General features: G+C 43.6%; 1 protein-coding gene across 1 annotated transcript in view; it reads right to left on the bottom strand.

The window, feature by feature from the left end:
* The window catches only part of LOC130606589 (dynein axonemal heavy chain 5-like), a 459,050-nt gene that overhangs the window by 114,390 nt on the left and 332,518 nt on the right, over positions 1 to 12,142 (bottom strand). The gene's annotated exons all lie outside the window — the stretch shown is intronic.

The raw sequence follows: 12,142 nt of genomic DNA, 5'->3' as shown, positions 1-12,142 counted from the left end.
AGGTTTTGGCGGGGTGAGCTTTCAGCACTTCAGAAAAAAATGTGTTTATGTTGTCTACATATTTGAACATAGCTGTCGACCTTACAGCTCCTTGCAGCATGCAGGCAGTCCACGGCTGCAGACCAAACGCAAGCGTCAACACTTGCGTGTTTTATTCCATAATCACAGAATGGTTTGGGTTGGAAGGGACCTTAAAGATCATCTTGTTGCAATCCCCGTGCCACAGGCAGGGACACCTTCCACTAGACCAGGCTGCTCAAAGCCCCGTCCAATCTGGTTTACTCCTAGCAAGACTACGGATTAACCGGTATTTAGGCTGCGTACGGACCATGCCTGAAGGCTGCCTCCACCCTTCCCTAAAGAAGCACGAAAAACAACGTAACGCAAACAACTTCTCGGTTTCCATCAAGCTTACAACTACGCTTAAAATCCCAGCACTGCCGCCGGGACCCGCAGGCCGCGCCAGCACCCTCGGTCACCGCTACAAACCGCGCCGACAGGGGAGAAAGCACCAGCGCTGCCCCCGTTCCACCCCGCTCCCCTGACGCCGTGAACGCGCCCGGCCCGCCTCACCGCGGCCCGGCCCCGACGCTTCCCGGGCCGCTACCCACGGCTTCCAGTGCACGGTGGGCCGGGACGAGCGCAGCCCCGGAACGATGCGGCGCTGGGCATGGCCCCGCTCAGCCGGCGGCAACTCCTGCTGCCGCCCCCTGCCCGGCCAGAAGACGCACCGGGCCGCCCCCGCCGCCCCGGGAGGAGAAGAAGAGGGAGGTTACCTCAGCAGCAGCTATCCGGCAGCCCCTCCGCCGCCGGTGCCCTGCCACGCGCGCGCCCCAGCCGCACGGCGCCACCGCCCCTTTCCTTTCCTTTTCCGGGTGCGGCGGCCGTCACGCGCCTCTCCGCCTGCCAATGGGGAAGCGCGGCGGGTGTCACGTGGGTGCGGCGGAGTGCGTGGCGGCTCAGGGGCAGCTTCGACGGTGGCAGGAGTTGGTCCCCGGCCTCTAAGGAGGGAAAGGGGAAGGAAAGGGAAAGGGGAGAAAAGGGAAGGGAAGGGAGGGGGGAAGGAAGAAAGAGGAGAAGGAAAGAGAAGGGAAAGAAAGAGTAAAGGGAAGGGATCTGCCTGGAGAGCTTGGGAGGGCCCAGGGGGAACCAGTAAAAAGCCAGGCGGGTGAGAGTCAGGGATGGTGTGGGAGGGAGGTCGAATCCTGAGGGAGTAATTACTTCCCAAAGTACTGGAACCCGAATTTAGCGTTCATCAGAATACAAAGGTTCGCTGGGATGTGTGAAATACTCTGGGGTGAGAGTTGGAGCAATCGATGTTTCTTGAGACCACAAGTCATTCTGGGCTTGCAGTGGTTTAGGTGAAGGCACTGGGTGTGATAGCAGAGTCCTCTCAGTGTCTTGAGAGCGGACTCTTAGTCTTGGAAAGAGTATATGTGTGTGGGCAGGCAAGGACCAGAAGTGGACCAAGAGGTTGTAAAGGGGGTGCAGGTAAATGGCAGGTGACACTAGAGTTAGATTACATATACCAGGTTATTGCAGTGAGTCCTGTTTGGCTGAACCATTAATGATCTGGCAAAATAAAACTGCTCTGTGCACAACTGGATGAAGAGGCAATCGGAAAGGACTGAGATTGCCTCAGAGGAGGAATCAGAACTTGCTAGGACCATGTTGCTTTCTTCTGAGTAGGCATACTGTGTTTTTCAAATCTGGCTCTGCTGTACCACTTCTGTTAACTGGCCATAACCCTATAATTGCTGTATGTCCCAGGCACGGGTTCTCTTGTGTTTCTTCTTTCTTCCACTGCTTCCAAAGTTTTACTTTCTACTATCACATCAATTAAGATTGCTGGTACAGTGGCTACGGTTCTGCTTACGCATCCCAGCTGACTTTGGAATTTGGCCTCTTGTGTGATCAATTGCCAATGTTTTTGAGCTTGCTGGAGTGTGAAGGCAGTGCTGAATCCTACCCTTCACTGTCATGACTAGTGTTGTCCAACATAGTGTTGTTAATTGCTTTGCTGAGTGTCTATCAGGGCAAGTGTTTTAAAGCTTACCAGCTTGGGACCAGTAAGGAGCTGGCTGTTCACGCAGTTCTAGTCTCTTTGCTTGCAGTTGCTAGCTGTTGCAAGGCTTCATCGCAAATGTGTTATATGAACCCAACATTACACACTTAATGGAGGTGAGGATGAGTAAGCGGGCAGGGAAGTAGCCCTGTGCGTGATGCTGAGAACCACTCTGCTTGTGGTCCTTTTAAGATTCTACCCAAATCTTGAGATTTTGAAGGTTTAATACGTCCTTGCCTTTTAATTTTTCATTGAGAACAGCTACATCACTACAAATATTAAATGATGTCTAAAATAAATGAAAACTCTGAAATTCACAAAAATACTTCAACTATGAAGCTGTTACCACACAATTTGTGAACAGGTGTAGCCTTGTCCAAGCTTTTGCTTTAAAATCTCCAGTAATCCTTCTGTTGCCAGCATTTCACAATTATAAAGGAATCCCCAAAGAAGCAGTGCCTTCTGTTTTTCTTCCAGTAGGTGTCTGCTCCATACAATACTGAACAATTATTTAACAATTGCATATTTGATGATATATAAAGTATATCTTTAGTCCTTATGTAAGCATCTCCAGGACCTTCTGCTTTGATCCTGTCTCTCTTTAGTGGCTCATTCTCATGTCAACAAATTCTTTTCCGTCTCAGAAAGAGAGGTTTTAAGAAAAGAAACAGTTACTTGGAATCTGCACAGCAAGAGCATGAGATCCTTTTGTGCTGTGTTTAGCTGCACAAATGCCTGGGGAAGAACTAACTGTCAGGTCAGGGCTTTGACATGTATCCTTTTCCTACAAATCTTGGCTGTAGTCAGTACATTTCAATTTAGACCATTTTACTAGAATAAATCCTGAAATTCTTAAAATAGTAAAGAAAAGAAGTAAAATATTAAAGTTATGCTATTTTTTTTCTTGGTAAAACATCTTTTACCTTTAGCCTCTTCCATCACTTATTGAAGTTGGTGGAAAACTCCTAGTGATTGGAGTATTTATAAACCAAGAACTTTCCAGGTTGGGTCTGATGCACTCTTGTTTTCAGTAATTTTGATTGTATTTTGTGTTCTTTGGTGCTTATGTCTTATCTAGAAGCTTTGCTTGGTAATGTAACAGTAACATAGAAAAGTATATTAGTGTAAGCTGTACATGACATGATGAGAGGCTCATTGCCATGAGCACAGAGGAGCAGTGACAGGCTGCGATGAGGCTCCAGCAACCTAGTCAGGGTAAACACCCTGACCTGGACCCAAGCCTGTCAGAGGGGGAGGATCAGCCTCATTTCTAAGTGTGAAACTCACCAGAGCAGTTAATGGAAGAGGGTCCCTGGGTCACGACAGACACCCCGTCTCCCTGAGAAGGACACTGGAGTCATTACGGGATGTATGAGAGACTTTGGATTGTTCAAGACTTTTTATAAAATGTTTAGGGGAAGGACCAAGCAAATGAGAAGATGTTTTTTGAGAAGCAAATATGAGAAGATGAGGAGGTGACAAAAGGGGCCAGTTGCAGGACTGCTGGCCAGTATGCTACTCTGGCCATGCCCTATGTGTGATCAGTGCTGCTTGTCCAGTCTTATTAGTGAACTCATTTTGTAACTTTTCATGGGCAAGGGCCTGTGTCTGGCAGACATCAGAGTGCCGCTATGCAGAGAAGGGAGCAAGGGTCACAGGGGCCCATGGCTCTGTAATACCAGCAGCTGAAGAGCCTGAAGTGCATGGAGGTCTCTGTGCCACCAGCTGGACAAAGGGGTCATCATCATAGGTGTCCCTGTGGAGTGGCAGCAACTTGCATATTGTGTGCGTGCATATTGTGTGGCTGTGGACATCGGTGTCTATAATTGCTAATGACCATTAAGCTGGACTAGCAGGCTAGTAAGGATAAGAGGCTTGGAAACCAAGTACTGGATCATCCGTAAGCCTGGGCTGCATGCTGGAGAGAAAGAGCACACTGATTACTGTCTGTGGGAGAGACCAGGAGGTCCAAGCCATCTGTCAGAAGGACCCATGGGATCAGGGGACCAGCTGTGATACAGCCTTTGCACATGAAGTGACTATCAGACCAGGGGATTCAGGGGCCAGGTACTAGATTGACTAAGGCCAGCTATCAGAGAGAGTCACAGTATATGTGTCAATGTACATGTGTGCACATGCACCAGAGTCCTGAGTGGCAGCAACCCATGTGGGGCTACAGGCCTCAGGGCCTTTTAAGTCCAGATGCCAGCAGCTGGAGACACCAGAGGATCCAGCAGCCAGTTACTGGGCAGATGGAGTGTCTAAGACCAGCTGCTGGAGGGGTCTGTATTGTATCCATGCATGTGTCCCTTGCTAACAGGCTTTCATCCTAATCAGACAGGGAAACACAATGTGCCTGCTGGTACTGTTGGTGATAATATGAGGGCTGTGTTTTCTGTCTGTGTATCTGTGTGTGTATAGTGCATGTGTATTGTGTGCATCTCCACTTATTGAGAAAACATGCTCAGCCTTGCTACTGGCTGGATGCAGAGCAGTGGCAACTTGGCCTCTACTGGGCAATGAAATTCAGTGACCTCTAGTAATTGTTGTTGTTGGGTATTGTGGTATTAGATCTAGACACAGAAAGGCTGAGTTTTCAGGAAGGAAAAGGATATAAGCAGCAGCAAAGTATACTAGAAAAGAATATGGAGAAAATGAGTAGGGAAAAAAAAAAAGAGATAAACACTCCAGGGAGGCTTATTCAGAGCTGTAGAAAGTGTGCTTTGTTATATAGCAAGGTTATATATACACGGTTGTCGTGGTTTAAACCCTGTCAGCAAGTCAGCCACGCAGTCTAGCCCCCCCCCCCCCCCCCCCCACTGGCTCCCAAAGGGACTGGGGGAAGAATCAAAAGACTGTAACTCCCATGGGTTGAGATAAGAACAGTCCAGTAACTAAGGTGTAACACAAACCACTGCTACTACCACCAATAATAATAATGATAAGGGAAATAACAAGGGAAGAGAATACAATACTGCCCACCGAAATGACCCCAACCGATCAGTGAACTAGCCCTTCCAGGTAACTCCCAGTTACATCCTGCGCATGACGTGCTGTGGTATGGAATACCTCTTTGGTCAGTTTGGGTCAGGTGTCCTGTCTCTGCTTCCTCCTGGCTTCCCCTCCTCCTGGCAGAGCATGAGGCTCACAAAGTCCTTGGTCAGTCTAAACATTTGAGCATGTTGTGGTTTAAACAAAGTCAGCTATAAATCATGCAGTCACTCTCCCACTCCCCCCCTTTTTTCCCCTTCCCCTGCTCCTGGAGGGATGGGAAGGAGAATCGAAAGAATGCAACTCCCACGGGTTGAGATAAGAACAGTTTAGTAACTAAGGTATAACACAAATCACAACTGCTACCACCAATAATAATAATGGTAAAGGGAATAGCAAGGGAAGAGAATACAACATCTCAGCAATAGCTGACTGATAACTTGCCCCTCCAGCCTGACCAAGCACCAACCGATACCTCGTCCAACCCCGCAGTCAACCAGCCCTTCCAGGTAATTCTAAGTTACATCCTGGGCACAATGTGCTGTGGTATGGAATACCTCTTTAGTCAGTTTGGGTCAAGTGTCCTGTCCCTGCTTCCTCCCAGCTTTCCCTCCTCGCTGGCAGCTCATGAGGCTCACAAAGTCCTTGGCCAGACCAAACATTTGAGCAGTAACTAAAAACATTGGTGCTATCAGCACTGTTCCCAGGCCGAAAGTCAAAAATACAGCGTTGCACCAGCTACTAAGAAGGAGAAAAAATGACTGCTACTGCTGAACCCAGGACAATAGTATATACAGTATACACAGTACAACAATATACAACAAGTTTATGTGTTACTGTAAATGCCATTGGCTGGAAGATGCTGAAAGAAGAGAATAAGGGCATTTATTCATGCATGGCATGCTTTTAAGTAGCAGAAGTTATTACATATCTTCACAGGGGAATCTACAACATAATTGCAAGGTATCCCAGGATGGAGATTCTGCTCCTTGGTGCCATAGGAATATAACAGTTAAGGTGTCTGGGTACAGTTTATCATCTGGAGCTTAGAGCTTTTATTTACCTATAAAAATTGGCAAAGAGAGTCTGCATCATGGAACATTTTATGTGTGTCTAAAACACAGGGGTAGCAATTTTTTCATTGACACATTTTTTGCTTAATTAGAAAAGAAATATATTTGGAAAAACACAGAAGTGGTGGCCTCCTCATTTGTCTGTTCCTTTTGTCCTCATTTTGTTGCATAACTAGAAGCCTGAATCTCAAATGTTCTGTCTTGGTTAGCAAAGGTGGGCTGCAAATCTTACTGGGGTAGCGTTGGGCTTTTTGACATTCATTGTCTTCGCTTCTTTACCCCAGCCAACAATGCAACATACACTTGCAATGAGAAAATTCATGGTGAGGAATGATGTTTGTGGTAGTGACATATTCCCTCCAGTTCTAGGTGCAGCATCCCGTAAAAGGGATGTTGCACTGCGATGAGCTCTCTTGAGGCTCTTTTATTTGGGCTGAACCCAGAACTGGATTTATGGCGTTCCACCTCTCCCTTTGACACAGTCTGCTCCTTTTTTGCACCCTGCTTTGCTTTGTTGTAATAGAAAAATGATGCCACTTTAGTTTGTGTATTTTGAAAATGACTGTAATAATGGAAGTCATAACTTCTTAATGTACTGTTGGGATAAATTTTTAGTGTTCATGTTACTTTGCAAAGCTAGGATAGTTAAGAGCTGGATTCAAAGAATGTGTATGAGCAGAGTAGTTTTTTGCTGTATTGTAGGCTTTCTGCTGTATACAGAAGATAATTGGAAGGCATGCATTTGGGAAGTTGTCCTTCTTATTTCAAGTTTAAAATCAAAGTTTTCAAACCCAGAGGCCTTTGAAATCACTGAAGCTATTGGATACTCAGCATCTCAGAATCTAAAGCCAGTTATTTACAGTCTGGTTCTAGAGTTCCTATGTCATTCTGAAAGGCTGTCTTTAATGAATAACTTAAGCTTACATTCTGATCAGTAAAGCTTTTATGAGTGCAATTAAGTTAGTATTTGAAGCAAACCTGTTCTGACGCAAGGGCTAGATCACAGATGCAGATGTTTACTGTATAGTCTATGCATTAAAATTATTGCAGTATTCCTCTCTGTTCCTGTCTGGAAAGAAATAGCAGCCCATGTGGCATGTCCCAAGACCTACCCAACACAACAGCTTGTTTATGTTCTGCAGAATAGTGTCCAAAATGCTTTGCACTAACTATACATAACTAGATAAACTAAAACCACCTGTAGCGCTTTTAACACTCTAGATAAGCTACACCTCTGCAACTACTTAGCATATGCAGAATTTTTACATGTCTAGCAGCCCAGCTCTAATGTTCAGGACTTCTTGTAACATTTCTAGTAGGCAAGAGATGTGAGTGGGAGACCTGTTGTTGTCCTTAACACTTGCCTGTTTTGATAAACTGGTGCTCTGATGTCTTCAGTCTTGTTAAATTATTGTTGTTTTCAGGTGCACTTGTTTCAAAACTGTGATACAAAAAAACCCCCGTGCAGTATATAACAGATGCCACAGTAATATTTAGAATTATTGCCATTCTGGTTTCTTCTGCCTGGTATGTATTAAATTTGAATGCCATAATCTCTCTCATGAAATAGAACATGAGTAGATAACTCGAAAATGTGGCACTGCAATTTTTTCCATATCGAACTAATTTTCTTTAAAACTGTATGTTCTTGAAGCAGCATCCATCAGATCTTGTCAGCAGCACAACGAGCCACCTACTGTATATCGTCAGCAGAATACCAATTAGCCTTTAATTTTACCACATGTCCAATCAAAAGAACTATTGCTTTCGCATGGTGGCAGAAGGTCATTAAAACAAATGATCTTGCTGCCAGACAATGACAACAAAAACCACAGCTCAGTAAGCAGTGTATCTGTTATTGGGCGCTGACAGCACACTAAATGCTGTGCTGCACTCGCTTTTTCACTCTGACTTGTTTCAGGTGATCTGATGGCCTGAGAGCTATAGCTAAAACATGCTCTCCTAACTTAACCTTTTAAGATACAATAGTATTTGCCTCAGACATACAACTACACAAGTACTTTTAATGTCACAGCTGTCAAATTCTATAGCTCTTCCTATGCTTTCAGCTGTTACTTGCAGTTTTAGTTCTCAACAGTCCCTTCCAGAAGGAACAGCAGTCTGTCCTTTAGTACCCTGAATGGTAGGTCTTCAGCCGTGTGAAAAATGAGTGCTGGTAGATTACTTAAGATGTTACAGTTTGTCTGGGTTCAGTCATCTGGATTCTCTTAAGTCTTTCACTTTGTGTTCTGCTGTGAACTGTGACTAGTTCAATGCTTTCTTCTGTTTGGACATCAGAGAATTTCCGGATTCTAACTTTCTCATATTTTTCATCCTACTCAGTTTTGAACTTTCTTGTAAGGCAGTTGCCTGTTTTCCTTTCTTCAGCTTGAGAGCAAACTACTTTGCAAAATTCCAGAGTAATCCAATTACTACTCCCAGTTCTGAGTCAATCACACAAAATTACTAAAAACATGTTAATGCTTTTACATTCAAAAAATAACAGAATTCTACATACTGATAATAGATACTGTTTCCCATGCCATCGATGCTTTCAAGATGTCTGTGCAAAAGTAGAATAGAGAAACAAAGTTGGAACTAGAGCATAAGTGACAGCAAAAGAAAATTAAAAGAATCCTACTCGATTACGAATTACTGTCCCTGGAAGTGTTCAAAACCATCTACATCAGGCTGGAGACATGTAAGAATTTGCATGAAATGTATTTGGTGTAGAGAACTTAACACCTACTTGTGAATTCATGACTCCATATTGAATTTTGTTTTCTGTTTATTTTAAAGCCCCTAAGTTCTGCTTATGTCTGTAGAAATTAATATCAGTGTTTAAAATACATCACAAGCTCTTGAAGTTTCAGGGGCAAAAAAGAAAAAAAAAAAGAGAAAATTTCATCCACGTGCACGTTAGTATTTCAGTAATGGACAAGGAAAAGAGGATGCCAAGAATCACTAATCGTAAGTATTAAAAAACACTGAGCCAAATGCTAAAAGCAAGCCTGAGTGACTTGAAGTCTCTTCTAAGATTGAGATAATAATAAAAGTTACCTTCTAATGTCAGAGATTCAGCAATCTCTGCTTTCAGGTTGGGTTTTTTTTTACAATCATGAGCCCATAAACTTAAATCAGACTTTTTCAAATAACTCAAAAAGCTGAACACCAGATATTTCTGGACCGTATTTCACACTTTATCATGTATTTCTGGACTCATGATAAAACCTCCACAATTGCTAAAGCTGTATTCATCAGCTAGAGAAAGCACAAAAAAGGAAGACACAAAATGCAGAGAGATCTAATACTGTATTATTTCCTGCAAACACTTTTTTCATTACTTTGTTCTGTGACCTGTATGTGCCAATCTTTTCTACTTTCTGTTCCTTGTACAGGCATTTCCGAAGTGCTTATATATCAATGCACACAGTATGAGAAGCAAGCAGGAAGAACTGGAAGTGCTGATTAGCTTCCAGAGCTGATATAATTGGTATCACTGATACTTGGTGGAATGAATCCCATGACTGGGTGCTGAGATGGAGGGCTACACACTCTTCAGGAGGGATAGGCAGGGCAGGTGAGGTAGAGGTGTCACACTGTACGTAAGGAAGAGGTTTGACTGTGCTGATGTTGAGAGCCCCTGGGTGAGGGGTAGGAGGATGGAAAATAAAGAGATGTTGTGGTGTGTGTCAACTACCTATTGCCCAGCCAGTATGTGAGCACTGACAAGTTTCCCATAGGAATTAGGAGAAATTACTGGATCAGTGCCCCTTGCCCTTATGGGAGATTTTAACTTCCCAGACATCAGCTGGGATTAGCATACTGCTGTGATGAGCAGGCCTTGGAAATACTTGCAATTTGAAAGGAGTTGGTAAGTTCTTGTCACAGGTACTCAGTAAGCCAACAAGGAAAGGTGCCCTCCTAGACTTGCTATTTGTGACTAGAGGAGGACCTGTAGGATATGTGATGGTAGGTGGCCACAGTGATTATGAAGTGGCTGAGTTTAAAATTGTCAGTGTAACGAGAAAAAAGTTCAGCAGAGTTCCTACCCTGGACTTCAGGAGAGCAAGCTTAGGCTATTCAGGGATCTTCTTAGCAGAGTACCCTGGGAATCTGCCTTTAGGGTCCACAAGTGCTGCTCAGCTTTTAAGAAGCAACTTTTAGAAGTACAGGAACAGGCAATCCCACTGTGTTGGTTATGCAAGCAAGATGCAAGCCCAGCTTGGATGAACAGGGTTCTCTTGGAGCTCAAGAGGAAAAAGAAATTGTATGATCTCTGGAAGCAGGGTCAGGCTTTGCAGGAAGAATACAGGTCTGTGGTTTGTGTATGCAGGGAGAAGACACAAAAGGCCAAAGCTCAATTAGAGCTGGAAATGGCCTTTGTATGAGATAATAAGGGCTTTAGCTATTGGTCAGTCCTGAAGTGGTGAGGCAGTTGGACTAGATGACCATTGTAGGTCCCTTCCAACTGAAATACTCTTTATTCTGTTCTGTTCTGTTCTATTTTTCCTTTGGGCAGGAAAGAAAGGAAGGATAAAGGAGCGGTCCAACAGCATAAATACAATACTGACAAAAGTCTCATTAGTAATTAGTAATTAGTGGGCAGCTTTGTAAAGCACAGTTGCAGTGTTGTATGGATGGCAGGTACCAAAAAGCTCTCTGCATTCTGAGTAAAGAGCACATGGGTCTGCTCTAGTCCAAATCTGGAGACCGTGTTAGTAAATTACTGAGTCAGAGCTTGTCTCTCCAGTCTTCACAAAGAACTTGGTAGTTGAGGTTTGGTGCCAAATATAAATGCAGTCACTGTATGTTGGTAAAATGAGCTTGCGTCTGCCCACAAAATTATACAAAGATAAAAAATAAGTGCTGCTTTATGGACAGTCCATTATTGCATACTACAAAGTATGTTTAGTTAGTTTGCAAACTGAAGCAGTTTGAAATGTCAAATGTGTAAGTAAGCAGATGTGTACATACATACAAAATATGTTGCTGAGAGGCTTAGGATAATTTGGTTGAAGATGTAAAGGTATGACTCACTCTGGCAGTATCCTCTTGGCTACAGATAAGATCTTCCTGTCAGCTATGTAAGCTGCAAGAGAAGGGGTTAACCGAGGAGTCATTATTACTGAAAATTTGCTTCAGCACAAAAATAGTGGAAGCCCTAGTGTTTGATTTTGTGCTTCCTGGCAACAGAAATTCATCTTGTCTTAGTCCAGAATCAAACCGAGGGGTAAGGAAGGGCATTGGTAATGTCACAAAACTTGTCAAAAACTTATGTGTCACAGTCATGGCTCATGGATCAGGCAATTTCCTTAGAAAGTGAAAAATAAATAGGAGGATAAACTGAGATCAACCTGACTACTGAAGTTTGGTAGCATTCCTGCGCCCTACACAGCTTTGTTCCACAGGCTTTTGAACAAGCCTTTGGTAAACAGGCATGTTTTCTTATCTCTTTCTCCATGGTAGCCACTCAGTTACCTGGGGTCTTTGGTTGCCTGCTTGCACAGCAGCAGATTGTGGATGTAAGTCTTTTTCAGTTACTAAAATAAAGTAATATACAACACTGTTACCAGGTGGAAGAGGGAGAAAACTGTTGCTGATGGAATGACAACCAAATGGCATTTTAGAATATAGTATCATTTATGGAATACCTTAGCTTTCCAAATTTTACTGCAGATAACATTGTTAATCATTAAAGAAAGCATACTTTCAAATGTTAATTCTCAATTTTCTATGATGAGAATTTAGTGCCTGAATGTATACGTTACCACGTCCACATAGAATGTCGTTCAGTTGAATCTGAGACACAATGTTGGGATGGATTCTCAATAATTATTGTTCTATATATATGTACTATTCATTCTAATCATGGGCAGCTGAGGATGCAGCTGCAAAATCATCATATTCAGTATACTGTTAGTATTCATTACTGGCAAGGTCATTTAATTTTTAGAATACAGTATTTTAAGCTCTCTATATTCCTTGTGTCTCTCCGCAGATGTTTTGATCA

Source organism: Pezoporus wallicus, unplaced genomic scaffold (assembly GCF_028554395.1).
Source record: "Pezoporus wallicus isolate ANWC-B61680 ecotype Strahan unplaced genomic scaffold, APGP_CSIRO_Pwel_v1 contig_749, whole genome shotgun sequence".
Lineage (NCBI taxonomy): Eukaryota > Metazoa > Chordata > Aves > Psittaciformes > Psittacidae > Pezoporus > Pezoporus wallicus.
This window is presented reverse-complemented; position numbering and strand designations above follow the sequence as displayed.